This window comes from Pristiophorus japonicus, chromosome 19 (genome assembly GCF_044704955.1).
Source record: "Pristiophorus japonicus isolate sPriJap1 chromosome 19, sPriJap1.hap1, whole genome shotgun sequence".
Lineage (NCBI taxonomy): Eukaryota > Metazoa > Chordata > Chondrichthyes > Pristiophoridae > Pristiophorus > Pristiophorus japonicus.
The window spans coordinates 76,851,126-76,866,752 of NC_091995.1; positions in this window are offsets into that span (position 1 = coordinate 76,851,126).

Consider the following 15,627-nt stretch of genomic DNA (forward strand, 5'->3'; position numbering starts at 1 on the left):
TCGGTCCCCTAGTATTTCTGGAAGGTTATTTGTGTCTTCCTTCGTGAAGACAGAACCAAAGTATTTGTTCAACTGGTCTGCCATTTCTTTGTTCCCCATTATAAAGTCACCTGAATCTGACTGCAAGGGACCGATGTAATCTTTTTCTCTTCACATATCTATAGAAGCTATTGCAGTCAGTTTTTATGTTCCCAGCAAGCTTCCCTCTCATAATCTATTTTCCCCCTCCTAATCAAACCCTTTGTCCTCCTCTGCTGAATTCTAAATTTCTCCCAGTCCTCAGGTTTGCTACTTTTTCTGGCCAATTTATATGCCTCTTCCTTGGATTTAACACCATCCTTAATTTCCCTTGTTAGCTACGGTTGAGTCACCTTCCTCGTTTAATTTTACTGCAGACAGGGATGTACAATTGTTGAAATTCATTCATGTGATCTTTAAATGTTTGCTATTGCCTATCTGCCGTCAACTCTTTAAGTATCATTTGCTAGTCTATTCTAGCCAATTCACGCCTCATACCATCAAAGTTACCTTTCCTTAAGTCCAGGACCCTAGTCTCTGAATTAACTGTGTCACTCTCCATCTTAATAAAGAATTCTACCATATTATGGTCACTCTTCCCCAAGGGGCCTCGCACAACAAGATTACTAATTAGTCCTTTCTCATTACACATCACCCAGTCTAGGATGGCCAGCCCTCTAGTTGGTTCCTCGACATATTGGTCGAGAAAACCATCCCTAATACACTCCAGGAAATCCTTCTCCACCATATTGCTACCAGTTTGGATAGCCCAATCGATATGTAGATTAAAGTCGCCCATGATAACTGCTGTACCTTTATTGCGCGCATCCCTAATTTCTTGTTTGATGCTGTCCCCAACCTCACTACTACTGTTTTATGGTCTGTACACAACTCCCACTAGCGTTTTCTGCCCTTTGGTATTCCGCAACTCCACCCATACAGATTCCACATCATCCAAACCAATGTTCTTCCTTACTAATGCGATAATTTCCTCTTTAACCAGCAACGCTACCCCACCTCCTTTTCCTTTCTGTCTATCCTTCGTGAACATTGAATATCCCTGGATGTTGAGTTCCCAGTCTTGGTCACCCTGGAGCCATGTCTCCGTGATGCCAATTATATCATATTCATTAATTGTTGCCTGTGCAGTTAATTCATCCACCTTTTACGAATGCTCCTCGCATTGAGGCACAGAGCCTCAGGCTTGTCTTTTTAACACACTTTGCCCTTTTAGAATTTTGCTGTAATGTGTCCCTTTTTGATTTTTGCCTTGGGGTTCTCTGCCCTCCACTTTTACTTTTCTTCTTTCTATCTTTTGCTTCTGCTCCGATTCTACTTTCTTCCGTCTCCCTGCATAGGCTCCCATCCCCCTGCCATATTAGTTTAAGCCCTCCCCAACAGCACGATCAAACAATCCCCCTAGGACATTGGTTCCGGTCCTGCCAGGGTGCAGACCGTCCAGTTTGTACTGGTCTCACCTCCCCCAGAACTGGTTCCAATGTCCCAGGAATTTGAATCCCTCCCTTCTGCATCACTCCTCAAGCCACGTATTCATCTGAGCTATCCTGCGATTCCTGCTCTGACTAGCATGTGGCACTGGTAGCAATCCTGAGATTACTACCTTTGAGGTCCTACTTTTTAATTTAACTCCTAGCTCCCTAAATTCAGTTGCAGGACCTCATCCCATTTTTTTTACCTCTATCGTTGGTACCTATATGCATCACGCCAACTGGCTGTTCACCCTCCCCCTCCAAAATTTCCTGCAGCCGCTCCGAGACATCCTTGACCCTTGCACTAGGGAGGCAACATACCATCCTGGAGTCTCGATTGCGGCCACAGAAATGTCTATCTATTCCCCTTACAGTAGAATCCCCTACCACTATAGCTCTCCCACTCTTTTTCCTGCCCTCCTGTGCAGCAGAGCCACCCACGGTGCCATGAACTTGGCTGCTGCTGCCCTCTCCTGATGAGTCTACCCCCCAACAGCACCCAAAACAGTATCTGATTGGCTGATCTGATCATGGACTCAGCTCCACTTCCCTGCCCTCTCCCCATAACCCTTTAATCCCTTATTTCTCAAAAATCTGTCTATCTCCCCCTTAAATATATTCAATGACCCAGCCGCCACAGCTCTCCGGGGCAGAGGATTCCACAGATTTACTACCCTCTGAAAGAAGAAATTCCTCCTCATCTCAGTTTTAAATGGTGGCCCCTTATTCTGAGACTATGTCCCCTAGTTTTAATTTCCCCATTGAGTGGAAATATACTCTCTGCATCCACCTTGTTGAGCCCCCTCATTATCTAATATGTTTCGATAAGATCACCTCTCATTCTTCTGAACTCCAATGAGTATAGGTCCAACCTACTCAACCTTTCTTCATAAGTCAACCCCCTCATCTCTGGAATCAACCTAGTGAACCTTCTCTGAACACACTCCAATGCAAGTATATCCTTCCTTTAATACAGAGACCAAAACTGTACGCAGTACTCTAGGTGTAGCCTCACCAATACTCTGTACTGTTGTTGCAGGACTTCTCTGCTTTTATACTCTATTCCCCTTGCAATAAAGGTCAACATTCCATTTGCCTTCCTGATCACTTGCTATACCTGCATACTAACTTTTTATGCTTCATGTGCAAGGACCCCAGGTCCCTTTGTACTGCAGCACTTCACAATTTTTCTTCATTTAAATTGTAATTTGCTTTTCTATTTACACATTATATTTTGGCCCACTCACTTAGCCTGTCTATATCCCTTTGCAGATTTTTTGTGTCCTCCTCACAATTTGCTTTCCCACCCATCTTTGTATCATCGCAAACTTGGCGACATTACACTCTGTCCCTTCATCCAAGTCATTAATATAGATTCTAAATAGTTATGGCCCCAGCATCAATATCTATGGCACCCCCTGAGTTACTTGCCAACCAGAGAATGACCCATTTATCCCGACTCTCTGCTTTCTGTTAGTTAACCAATCCTCTAGCCATGCTAATATATTACCTCCAACCCCGTGAACTTTTATCTTGTGCAATAACCTTTTATGTGGCACCTTATTGAATGTCTGCTGGAAATCCAAATACATCACATCCACTGGTTCCCCCTTATCCAACCTGCTCATTACATCCTCAAAGAACTCCAGAAAATTTGTCAAACATGATATCCCTTTCATAAAACCATGCTGACTCTGCTTGATTGAATTATGCTTTTCCAAATGTCCTGCTACTGCTTCCTTAATAATGGACTCCAGCATTTGCCCAACGACAGATGTTAGACTAACTGGTCTATAGTTTCCTGCCTTTTTTAAATAGGGGCGTTACATTTGCAATTTTCCAATCCGCTGGGACCTCCCCAGAATCCAGGGAATTTTGGTCGATTACAACCAATGCATCCACTATCTCTGCAGCCACTTCTTTTGAGACCCTAGGATGAAAGCCATCAGGTCCAGGGGATTTGTCCGCCTTTAGTCCCATTATTTTACCGTGTACTACTTCTTTAGTGATGGTGATTATATTAAGTTCCTCCCTCCTTATAGCCCCTTGATTATCCACTATTGGGATGTTTTTAGTGTCTTCTACCTTGAAGACCGATACAAAATATTTGTTCAAAGTCTCTGCCATTTCCCTGTTCCCCATTATTAATTCCCCAGTCTCATCCCCTAAGGGACCAACATTTACTTTAGCCACTCTTTTCCTTTTTATGTACCTGTAGAAACTCTTACCATCTGTTTTTATATTTCGTGCTAGTTTACTTTCATAATCTATCTTCCCTCTCTTTATTTTTTTAGTCGTTCTTTGCTGGCTTTTAAAAGTTTCCCAATCCTCCGGCCTTCCACTAGTTTTGGTCACATTGTATGCCCTTGTTTTCAATTTAATACCATCCCTTAGTTCCTTAGTTAGCCACGGATGGTTATCCCTTCTCTTACAGTCTTTCTTTCTCATTGGGATATATTTTTGTTGAGAGTTATGAAATATCTCCTTAAATGTCTGCCACTGCTCATCAACCATCCCACACTGTAATCTGCCCTCATACTTTTGTAGTCTCCTTTATTTAAGCTTAGGACACTGGTTTGAAATCCAACTTTCTCACCCTCCAACTGAATTTGAAATTCAACCATTATGGTCACTCATTCCTAGAGGATCCTTTACTGGGAGCTCCTTTATTAATCTTGTCTCATTACACGGTACCAGATCTAAGATAGCCTGCTCCCTGGATGGTTCTGCAATGTACTGTTCAAGGAAACTATCCCGGATACACTCTATGAACTCTTCCTCAAGGCTACCCTGGCCAATTTGCTTTGTCCAATCAATATGAAGGTTAAAATCGCTCATGATTATTGCCATTCCTTTTTTACAAGCCTCCATTATTTCTTGATTTATACTCCGTCCAACAGTATAGCTACTGTTCGGTGGCCTATAAACTATGCCCACCAGTGACTTTTTCCCATTATTATTCTTTATCTCCACCCAAACTGATTCAACATCTTGGTCTTCTGAGCCAATATTGCTTCTCACTAACTCACAAATATTATCCTTTATTAACAGCTACCCCACCTCCTTTTCCTTTCTGTCTATCCTTGCGAATTGTCAAATACCCCTGAATATTTAGTTCCCAATCTTGGTCACCTTGCAATCATGTCTCTGTAATTGCTATCAGATCATACCCATTTGTATTTATTTGTGCCGTCAACTCATCTATTTTGTTACGAATGCTGCGTGCATTCAGATAAAGAGATTTTAAATTTGTTTTTTTACCATTTCTTCCTGCTTTGACCCCACTTTCTGATTCACTTTTATGTTTATACATTTTGTCCCTTCCTATCATGCTCGGGTTTTACCCTGTGCTACCCTGCTCTATTGCCTTCTCCTTATTCTTTGACTTTTAAAATTTTCGCTTATCTGAACTCTTCCCCCCCACCCCCAACCCCTGCCCCCACTAATTAGTTTAAAGCCCTCTCTGCAACCCTAGTTATTCGATTCGCCAGGATCCTAGTCCAGCATGGTCTAAGTGGAGCCCGTCCCAACGGAACAGCTCCCTCTTACCCCAGTACTGGTGCCAATGTCCCACGAACCAAAACCCATTTATCCCACACCAGACTTTGAGGCACATGTTTAACTCTCTGATCTTATTTACCCTATGCAAATTTGCTCGCAGCTCAGGTCGTAATCCAAAGATTATTACCTTTGTGGTTCTGCTTTTTAAATGTGGATAGAGGAATTTATAGTAGTAATAGTTGATACAAAAGGCGTGACAAATAGGTGACAAGATGAAGTGGTGTAGACAGAAAGTGTGCAAAGATTATACAGCCACTTGTGCAAATTAAGAGGACGTGACAGCCATCTATAGAATTGCACTGCAGTCAGGAAAGGGGAGAAATTGGAGAGAAGATGGTAATAGGTTTTTTTTTAGTATGTGCAATGATAGTTTTACATTTGTATTCCCTTACTGATTGCGAAACCTATTTGGAGAGACAAAATTAACTATTTCTCTCTGTGTTTATTTGTCTCATTCTCCTCACTTTTTCCTTTCTCTACCGCTTTGTTTCAATTACCTTTACTCTTCTCACGATAAAACGTCCCAACTCGCTTCACAGGAGCGTTGTCAAAACCCCGCTCACAATTTGATACTGAGTCACATAAGGAGATTTGAGCCAGATGACCAAAAGCTTGGTCAGAGCTAGGTTTTAAGGAGCATCTTAAAGAAGGAATCTGAGTTTTGGGAACTACCAGCAGCAAGGGGAGGGTGCTCCTAACAGTACTGGGAGGGAGGCTATCCTGGGCCTCATCATAGGCAGTCCCTCGAAGTGAGGATGACTGCTTCCACGCCAAAAAGGAATGAGTTCACAGGTGTTTCAATGAAGGACCTAATATTCCAGATCTCGAACTACATCGTGAAGGGTGGAAGGTGCCTGTGCTTGTGCTGGGTCTAGCAGCACAGGATTGGAAGTTACGTTCAGTGTTTTGTGATTGGCACGTGGCAGTGTGTCACTCTGTGGCCTCGTCCAGGCCAACATCCCCAGCATTGAAGCACTGACCACACTCGATCAGCTTCGCTGGGCAAGCCACATAGTTTGCATGCCAGACACGAGACTCCATAAGCAAATGCTCTATGCAGAGCTCCTTCACGACAAACGAGGCAAAGGTGGGAGGCGGAAACATTACAAGGACACCCTCAAAGCCTGCCTGGTAAAGTGTGACATCACCAGAGACACCTGGGAGTCCCTGGCCGAAGACCGCCCGAGGTGGAGAAAGTGCATCCGGGAGGGCATTGAGCTCTTCGAATCTCGACTGTTGTGTATCTGTAAAGCATGCACTCCTATGTTCCGCCACCAAGGAGCGCATCCCCTGAAGTCCCAAGGGATTCCAGCATCCCTTGGGAGCACTGTATATGAGCCGGCCCCTAAGGCCTGTTCTGCACTCTGGAGTGTCTTAATAAAGCCTGAGGTCACTGTTACTTTAACCTCCCTGTGTGCAGTCTCATCTGTGTTAGGAACACAACAACTGGCGACGAGTATACGAATCCAACGCAAAGATGCAGCAAACTGTGGGCATTCTGGAGAAGTTCTCGGAGGGTGAGGACTGGGAAGCCTATGTCAAACGGCTAGACCAGTACTTTGTAGCCAAGAGCTGAACGGAGAAGGAAGCACTGCAAAAAGGAGAGCGGTCCTCCTCACGGTCTGCGGGGCACCGACCTACAGCCTCATGAAGAATCTTCTGGCTCTGGTGAAACCCACAGATAAGTCGTATGAGGAGCTGTGTTAGGGAGCATCTTAACCCGAGGGAGAGCGTGCTGATGGCGAGGTATCGGTTCTACACGTGCCAGCGATCTGAAGGTCAGGAAATGGCGAGCTACATCGCCGAGCTAAGGCGACTTGCAGGACAATGTGAGTTTGATGGCTACCTGGAGCAGATGCTCAGAGACTTTTTTGCACTGGGCATTGGCCACGAAAACTTTTGACTGTAGAGACACCGACCCTCAGTAAGGCCATTGCGATAGCACAGGCGTTTATGTCCACCAGTGATAACACCAAGCAAATCTCTCAGCACACAAGTGCTAGCAATGTTCATAAATTAACCGGAACAGTGTTTGCGAGCAGAAATGTACAGGGCAGAAACCTCGAGTCTGCAACTGCCAGCAGGCCTCAGGTGACCCAGATGATTCAGAGTCCGCAACAAAGGAATTGCCTTGATCTGGAATTGCCGAGATCTGGAATTGCCTTGCGAATGCATTGGATTGCATTCACAAGGCAATTCACACCTTGTTGGCGTTGTGGAGGCTTCCATTCAGTCTATTCATGCCGCTTCAAAGGGTATATTTGCAAGAGCTGTGGAACAATGGGGCACCTCCAACGAGCTTGCAGACTAGCTGCAAGCTCTGTAAAACCTGCTAACCACCACGTGGCAGAGGAAGATTGGTCCATGATGGATCAAAGCAATTTTGAGCCTCAAGAGAGAGGAGGCAGATGCTGAAGTGTACGGGATGCACACATCTTTGACGAAATGTCCACCTATAATGCTAAGTGTAAAATTGAATGGCTTACCCATTTCCATGGAACTGGACACTGGCGCTAGCCAATCCATCATGAGTATAAAAAGATGTTTGAGAGACTGTGGTGCAACAAGGCACTCAGACCAGCCCTGAGCCCTATCCACACGAAACTGAGAACGTACACCAAAGAGCTCATCAGTGTCATGTGTTCAACCAGCATTGTAACCCATGTATAAACTGACCTAAGTTGTATACTGTGAGAACACTGACCACTAGGTGGGAGACACTCCTAACCTGGACCTTCAGGTATAAAAGGGGAAGCTCACTTGAGTGCTAAGGAATAAAGGACAGGTCACAGACTGACCTTCTCTCAAGCATGGGCCTCGTGTGTATTTATACTGTGTAGTAAGGACGTATCAATGGCAACGAGAAACTGGGATTTAAACCACGCGAGCATGGCCACGAGCAGAACAGACGAGAGGTACTGTGTTAAGGAATGGTTGGGACAGAGATTCAACATTGTTAAAGCAGCACACAGTTCTCCAGGCAGAGAAGGGCAGTCAGACATGCCCCAACATGTAGTCGAACCCAGAGGGGGAATTCGACAGAGACAATGGCAAGCTGAACAGCGATTCACGCCATTGCAAGGGACAATGCGGCCAGTAATGGGGCCATCAACACCTGTTAATGGTGCACTCAAGGACAATAACAGGGGCAGTCAGGGACGATCGACTGGCAAGGGACCTTTTGTTTCAAACCGCAACTCATGCTGGAGGCGTGGAGGCATGCATTCAGCCGGAGTTTGCAGAGATGAGCAAAATACCTGCAAAAATGGACACTGGGGGAAATCGCTGGAAGCTGAAGTTCAGCGAGTTCATGTGGAGCACGTATACAGTTCATACACCAGGACGCCACCGATAATGATGAAAGTGCTCCTCAATGGCATCCCACTATCAATGGAGTTAGACACGGGTGCCAGCCAGTCCCAGAGGACGGTCCCGCACTACTGGGGAGGAGTTGGCTTGCTGTCATGAACTGGAAATGGGGCGATGTCAATGCAATTTCCTCTGTGGAGCGAGTATCATGCTCACAGGTCCTGGACAAATTTGACTCATTATTTCAACCCGGCATTGGCACTTTCATGGGGGCCAAGGTAGTGATTCACATAAACCCGGACGCCAGACCAGTACACCACAAGGCCAGAGCGATGCCGTACGTGATGCGGGAAAAGATAGAAGGCGAATTGGACCGCCTGTTGAGGGAAGGCATCATCTCGCCAGTCGAATTCAGTGACTGGGCGAGCCCGATTGTGCCGGTGCTCAAGGCGGATGGGTCGGTCAGGATATGTGGCGATTACAAGGCCACCATCAATCGGGTGTCACTCCAAGACCAGTACCCGCTACCGAGAGCGGAGGACCTCTTTGCGACGCTATCCGGTGGCAAACTTTTTTCAAAATTGGACCTGACCTCAGCTTACATGACCCAGGAGCTGGCGAGTGAGTCGAAGAAGCTGACCACCATCACGACACACAAGGGGTTGTTTGAGTACAACAGATGTCTGTTCGGGATTCGCTCGGCCGCCGCGATCTTCCAACGAAATATGGAAAGCCTCCTCAAGTCGATTCTGGACGGTGGTTTTTCAGGACGACATCCTCATTACGGGTTACGATACTGAAGAACACCTCCACAACCTGGAGGAGGTGCTACGCAGACTGGACCGGGTAGGTCTGCGACTGAAAAAGGCGAAATGCGTCTTCCTAGCTCCAGAGGTAGAATTCCTGGGGATGAGGGTAGCAGCAGACGGGATCAGCCCTACTGCATCCAAGACGGAAGCGATCCAGAGAGCACCCAGACCCCGTAACACGACGGAGCTGCGTTCGTTCCTGGGGCTTCTGAACTATTTTGGTAACTTTCTTCCCAAATTGAGCATGCTGCTAGAGCCGCTACACGTGCTCCTATGCAAAGGTCGTGAATGGGTCTGGGGGGACAGCCAGGAAAGGGCTTTTAATAGAGCACGCAATTTGTTATGTTCCAACAATCTGTTAACGCTATATGACCCATGTAAGAAACTTGTGTTAACATGCGATGCGTCGTCCTATGGTGTCGGGTGTGTGTTGCAGCATGTCAATGCCAAGGGTCAGTTACAGCCGGTAGCTTATGCCTCCAGGAGTCTGTCCCAGGCAGAAATGGGCTACGGGATGGTAGAAAAGGAGGCGCTCGCATGTGTATATGCGGTAAAGAAAATGCACCAGTACCTGTTTGGCAGGAAATTTGAGCTGGAGACAGATCACAAACCCCTAACGTCCCTTTTGGCCGACAACAAGGCCATAAATGCAAACGCATCGGCCCGCATACAGAGGTGGGCACTCACGTTAGCTGCCTATGACTACACAATTCGGCACAGACCGGGCACCGAAAACTGCGCCGATGCACTCAGCAGGCTCCCACTAGCCACCACTGAGGGGGCTACCGAGCATGGTGCTGAGATGGTCATGGCTGTTGAAGCTTTCGGAAGCGAAAGCCGTCAGATTAAAGTCTGGACAAATAGAGACCAGCTATTGTCTCAAGTCAAGAAATGTGTCCTGAATGGGGACTGGGCAGCCACGTACAGGGCATGCCCTGAGAAATTTAAACCATTTCACAGGCGCAAGGATGAACTCTCGATTCAGGCCGATTGCCTACTGTGGGGAAACCGAGTAGTCATGCCCCAGATGGGCAGAGAGATGTTCATCAGAGAACTCCACAATGGGCACCCAGGCATTGTCACGATGAAGGCAATTGCCAGGTCACACGTTTGGTGGCCAGGGATAGACGCAGATCTGGAACTTTGTATTCGCGGGTGCAACACGTGTGCCCAGCTGGGCCATGCGCCCATGGAAGCCCCCCTTAGCCCCTGGCCATGGCCCGCCAAGCCTTGGTCACGCATCCATGTGGACTTCGCAGGTCCTTTCATGGGGAAAATGTTTTTGGTTGTAGTAGACGCCTACTCCAAATGGATCGAGTGTGACATTTTAAATTCAAGCACATCCTCTGCCACGATAGAAAGTTTACGGGCAATGTTCGCCGCCCACGGTCTACCGGACATCTTGGTCAGCGACAATGGCCCGTGCTTCACAAGCACTGAATTCCAGGACTTCATGGCAGGCAATGGAATTAACCATGTTAGAACGGCACCGTTCAAGCCGGCCTCAAACGGCCAGGCAGAACGAGCGGTGCAGATAATCAAACAGGGGATGCTCAGATTCCAAGGGGGTTCCCTACAAACCCGCTTATCACGCATCCTGTTGGCCTATAGATCCCGACCACACTCGCTCACAGGGGTTCCACCCGCAGAGCTACTAATGAAAAGGGCGCTCAAAACCCGATTATCCCTTATACACCCCACCATGAAAGAAATTGTCGAGAGCAGGCGCCAGTCACAATATCACTACCATGGCAGGAATGCGAGGGCGCGATGTATTGATGTAAATGATCCTGTTTTTGTCCTCAACGATGCTGCAGGGCCCAAATGGCTCGCAGGTTGCCAAAGAGGGAAATAGGATTCTGGTAGTTAAACTTACCAATGGACAAATCTGCCGCAAACATGTGGATCAAACAAAAAGGAGGTTCAGCAACCCCATAGAAGAAGCAGAGGAAGAACACGATATAGAGTTCACTCCACCACAGGTGACCGAACACCGGAACCAAAGGGAGGAGAGCCCAGTCACTGTGGGCAGTCCGGACAGGCCTGAGGCACTGCAAACAGCAGACACTCAGGCCAGCGCCCAACAACCGGAGCCCCAACTCAGGCGCTCTACAAGGGAGCGTAAACCACCAGAGAAACTCAACCTGTGATCCCAATAAGACTTTGGGGGAGGAGGTGATGTCATGTATTCAACCAACATTGTAACCCATGTATAAACTGACCTAAGTTGTACACCGTGAGAACACTGACCACTAGGTGGGAGACACTCCAAACCTGGACCTTCAGGTATAAAAGGGGAAGCTCTTGAGTGCTAAGGAATAAAGGACAGGTCACAGACTGACCTTCTCTCAAGCATGGGCCTCGTGTGCATTTATACTGTGTAGTAAGGACGTATCAATCACTGTCCTGGGCAGCTCCATGGTCAAGGTCACCTACGAGGGCACGGTGCACGAACTGCCACTCTGGATTGTCCCGGGCGATGGCCCCACACTGCTTGGAAGGAGCTGGTTGGGCAAAATCCGCTGAAACTGGGATGACATCCGAGTGCTATCACATGTCCATGAGGCCTCATGTACCCAGGTCTTAACAAATTTCCTTCTCTTTTTGAGCCAGGCATTGGAAACTTTTCTGGGGCAAAGGTGCGGATTAATTTGGTCCCAGAGGCACGACCCATTCACTACAAGGCGCGAGCGGTACCTCACGTGATGAGGGAGAGAGTGGAAATCGAGCTGGACAGGCTGCAACGCGACGGCATCATCTCCCCAGTGGAATTCAGCGAGTGGGTCAGCCCGATTGTTCCAGTACTCAAAAGTGATGGCACGGTCAGTATTTGTGGTGATTATAAAGTAACTATTAATCGTTTCTCGGTACAGAAGCAATACCAGCTACCTAAGGCAGACAACCTATTTGCGACGCTGGCAGGAGGCATGACGTTCACCAAGCTCGACCTGACTTCGACCTACATGACGCAGGAGCTGGAGGAGTCTTCGAAGGGCTTCACCTGCATCAACACACACAAGGGACTGTTCATCTACAACAGATGCCCGTTTGGAATTCGGTCGGCTGTAGCGATCTTCCAGAGAAACATGGAGAGCCTACTCAAGTCAGTACCACGCATTGTAGTTTTTCAGGATGACATATTGGTCACGGGTCGGAACACTGTCGAGCACCTACAAAACCTGGAGGAGGTCCTCCAGCGACTGGATAGCGTAGGGCTGCGGCTGAAGAGGTCAAAATGCGTCTTCATGGCAACAGAAGTGGAGTTTTTGGGGAGAAAGATCGCGGCGGACGGCATCGGCCCACAGGCGCCAAGACAGAGGCTATCAGGAACGCGCCCAGACCACAGAATGTCACAGAGCTGCGGTCATTCCTGGGACTCCTCAACTATTTTGGTAACTTCCTACCGGGGTTAAGCACCCTCTTAGTGCCCCTACATGTGTTATTGTGTAAAGGTGAGAACTGAGTATGGGGGAAAAAACAAGTAATTGCTTTTGAGAAAGCCAGAAACATTTTATGCTCCAACAAGCTGCTTGTATTGTATAACCCGTGTAAAAGACGTGTGCTAGCATGTGATTACGTCGTCGTATGGAGTCGGGTGTGTATTACAACAAGCTAATATTGTGGGGAAGTTGCAACCTGTCGCCTATGCCTCCAGGAGCTTGTCTGAGGCCGAGAGGGCCTGCAGCATGATTGAGAAAGAGGCATTAGCGTATGTGTTCGGGGCAAAGAAAATGCATCAGGAACTGTTTAGCCTCAAATTTGAGCTGGAAATCGATCACAAGCCCCTCATAGCCCTGTTCGCTGAAAACAAGGGGATAAATACCAATGCCTCAGCCCGCATACAAGGGTGGACACTCGCGCTATCAGCGTATAACTATACCAGCCGCCATAGGCCAGGCACCGAGAACTGTGTGGATGCCCTCAGTCGGCTATCATTGCCCACAACGGGGGTGGAAATGGCGCAGCCTGCAAACTTGTTGATGGTGGCGCAGCCCGGAGACTTGTTGATGGTCATGGAAGCGTTTGAAAATGATAAATCACCTGTCACGGCCCGCCAGATTAGGACTTGGACCAGCCAAGATCCTCTTCTGTCCCTAGTAAAAAACTGTGTACTGCATGGGAGCTGGGCCAGCATCCCCGTTGGAATGCAAGAGCTAATCAAGCCGTTCCAGCGGCGAAAGGACGAGCTGTCCATTCAGGCAGACTGCCTGTTGTGGGGTAACCGCGTAGTGCTACCCAAAAAGGGCAGAGAGACGTTCATCTCGGATCTCTACAGCACACACCCGGATATAGTAATGATGAAAGCGATAGCCAGATCCCACGTGTGGTGGCCCAGTATCGACTCTGACTTAAGAGTCCTGTGTACGGCAATGTCGCGTGTGTGCTCAGTTGAGCAACCCGCCTAGAGAGGCACCACTAAGTTTGTGTTCCTGGCCCTCCAGACCATGGTCGAGGATCCATGTCGACTATGTGGCCTGTTTCTCGGTAAAATGTTCCTGGTGGTGGTGGATGCTTTTTCAAAATGGATTGAATGTGAAATAATGTCGGGAAGCACCGCCACTGCCACCATTGAAAGCCTGAGGGCCATGTTTGCCACCCACGGCCTGCCTGACATACTGGTCAGTGACAACGGGCCATGTTTCACCAGTGCCGAATTGAAAGAATTCATGACCCGCAATGGGATCAAACATGTCACCTCGGCCCCGTTTAAACCAGCCTCCAATGGGCAGGCAGATGGGGAAGTACAACCAATCAAACAGAGCCTTAAACGAGTCACAGAAGGCTCACTCCAAACCCGCCTGTCCCGAGTACTGCTCAGCTACCGCACGAGACCCCACTCGCTCACGGGGGTGCCCCCGGCTGAGCTACTCATGAAAAGGACACTTAAAACCAGACTCTCGCTGACTCACCCCAACCTGCATGATCAGGTAGAGAGCAGGCGGCAGCAACAAAATGTAAACGATCGTCGTGCCACTGTGTCATGGGAAATTGATCTGAATGACCCTGTGTATGTGCTAAACTACGGGCATGCTCCCAAGTGGATCGCGGGCATGGTGATAGCTAAAGAAGGGAGTAGGGTGTTTGTTGTCAAACTAGACAATGGACAAATTTGCAGAAAGCACCTGGACCAAATGAGGCTGTGGTTCACAGACTGCCCTGAACAGCAGACACCACCTTTTTTCGAGCCCACAACACACACCCAAAGGATCAACAACACCCCCCGGACCAGGAAATTGAACCCATCACACCCAACAGCCCAACAAGGCCAGGCTCACCCAGCAGCCCTGCAGGGCCAAAAACACGCCAGCCCAGCGAGGGCACAGCCAACACACCAGAACAGACATTTGTACCGAGGTGGTCCACCAGGGAAAGAAAGGCTCCCGACTGCCTCACCTTGTAAATAGTTTTCTCTTTGACTTTGGCGGGGAGTGATGTTGTGTATCTGTAAAGCATGCACTCCCATATTCCGCCACCAGGGAGCGCATCCCCTGAAGTCCCAAGGGATCCCAGCATCTCTTGGGAGCACTGTATATCGCCCTGAAGGCGTGTTCTGCACTCTGGAGTGGCTTAATAAAGATTGAGGTCACTGTTACTTTAACCTCCCTGTGTGCAGCCTCATCTGTGTTGGGAACACAATATCGATGCCGAGAGTGTGAAGAGGTCAAGCGCAGGCAGCGGAAGGAGCGTGCGGCAAACCCACCCACCCACCCCTTCCCTCGACGAATGTCTGTCCCACCTGTGACAGGGTCTGCAGCTCTCGTATTGGACTGTTCAGCCACCAAAGAAGTCACTTCAGGAGTGGAAGCAAGTCTTCCTCGATTCAGAGGAACTGCCTATGATGATGACGATGATGACTCTGTCTAGGGTTGTCTCTCTGTTTGCTTCCTCCCTGACATGTTCTATTTATTGATGAACCTAGGTGAAGAGCCAAGATCCATAATGCAGGGCACCATCAGGTATGAAAAGAGAAGACAAGTTAAATTAGGAAGTAGTGGTGAGGTGATACCAACCTATTAATGAGCGTAGGGCGAGAAGACTGAGGGAGACAAAGATTCCTGAATTCTGAAATCCTAGAAAAAGAATTATATAGATTAAAAGACAATTCAGTGTCTTGATTCAAACAACAGTGTTTATATAGCGCCTTTAACTTAGCAAAATATCCCAAGGCGTTTCGCAGGAGTGTTATCAAACAAAATTTGACACCGAGCCACATAACATAGAAACATAGAAACATAGAAAATAGGTGCAGGAGCAGGCCCTTCAGCCCTTCAATGAGTTCATGACTGAACATGAAACTTCAGTACCCCCTTCCTGCTTTCTCGCCATACCCCTTGATCCCCCGAGTAGTAAGGACTTCATCTAACTCCCTTTTGAATATATTTAGTGAATTGGCCTCAACTACTTTCTGTGGTAGAGAATTCCACAGGTTCACCACTCTC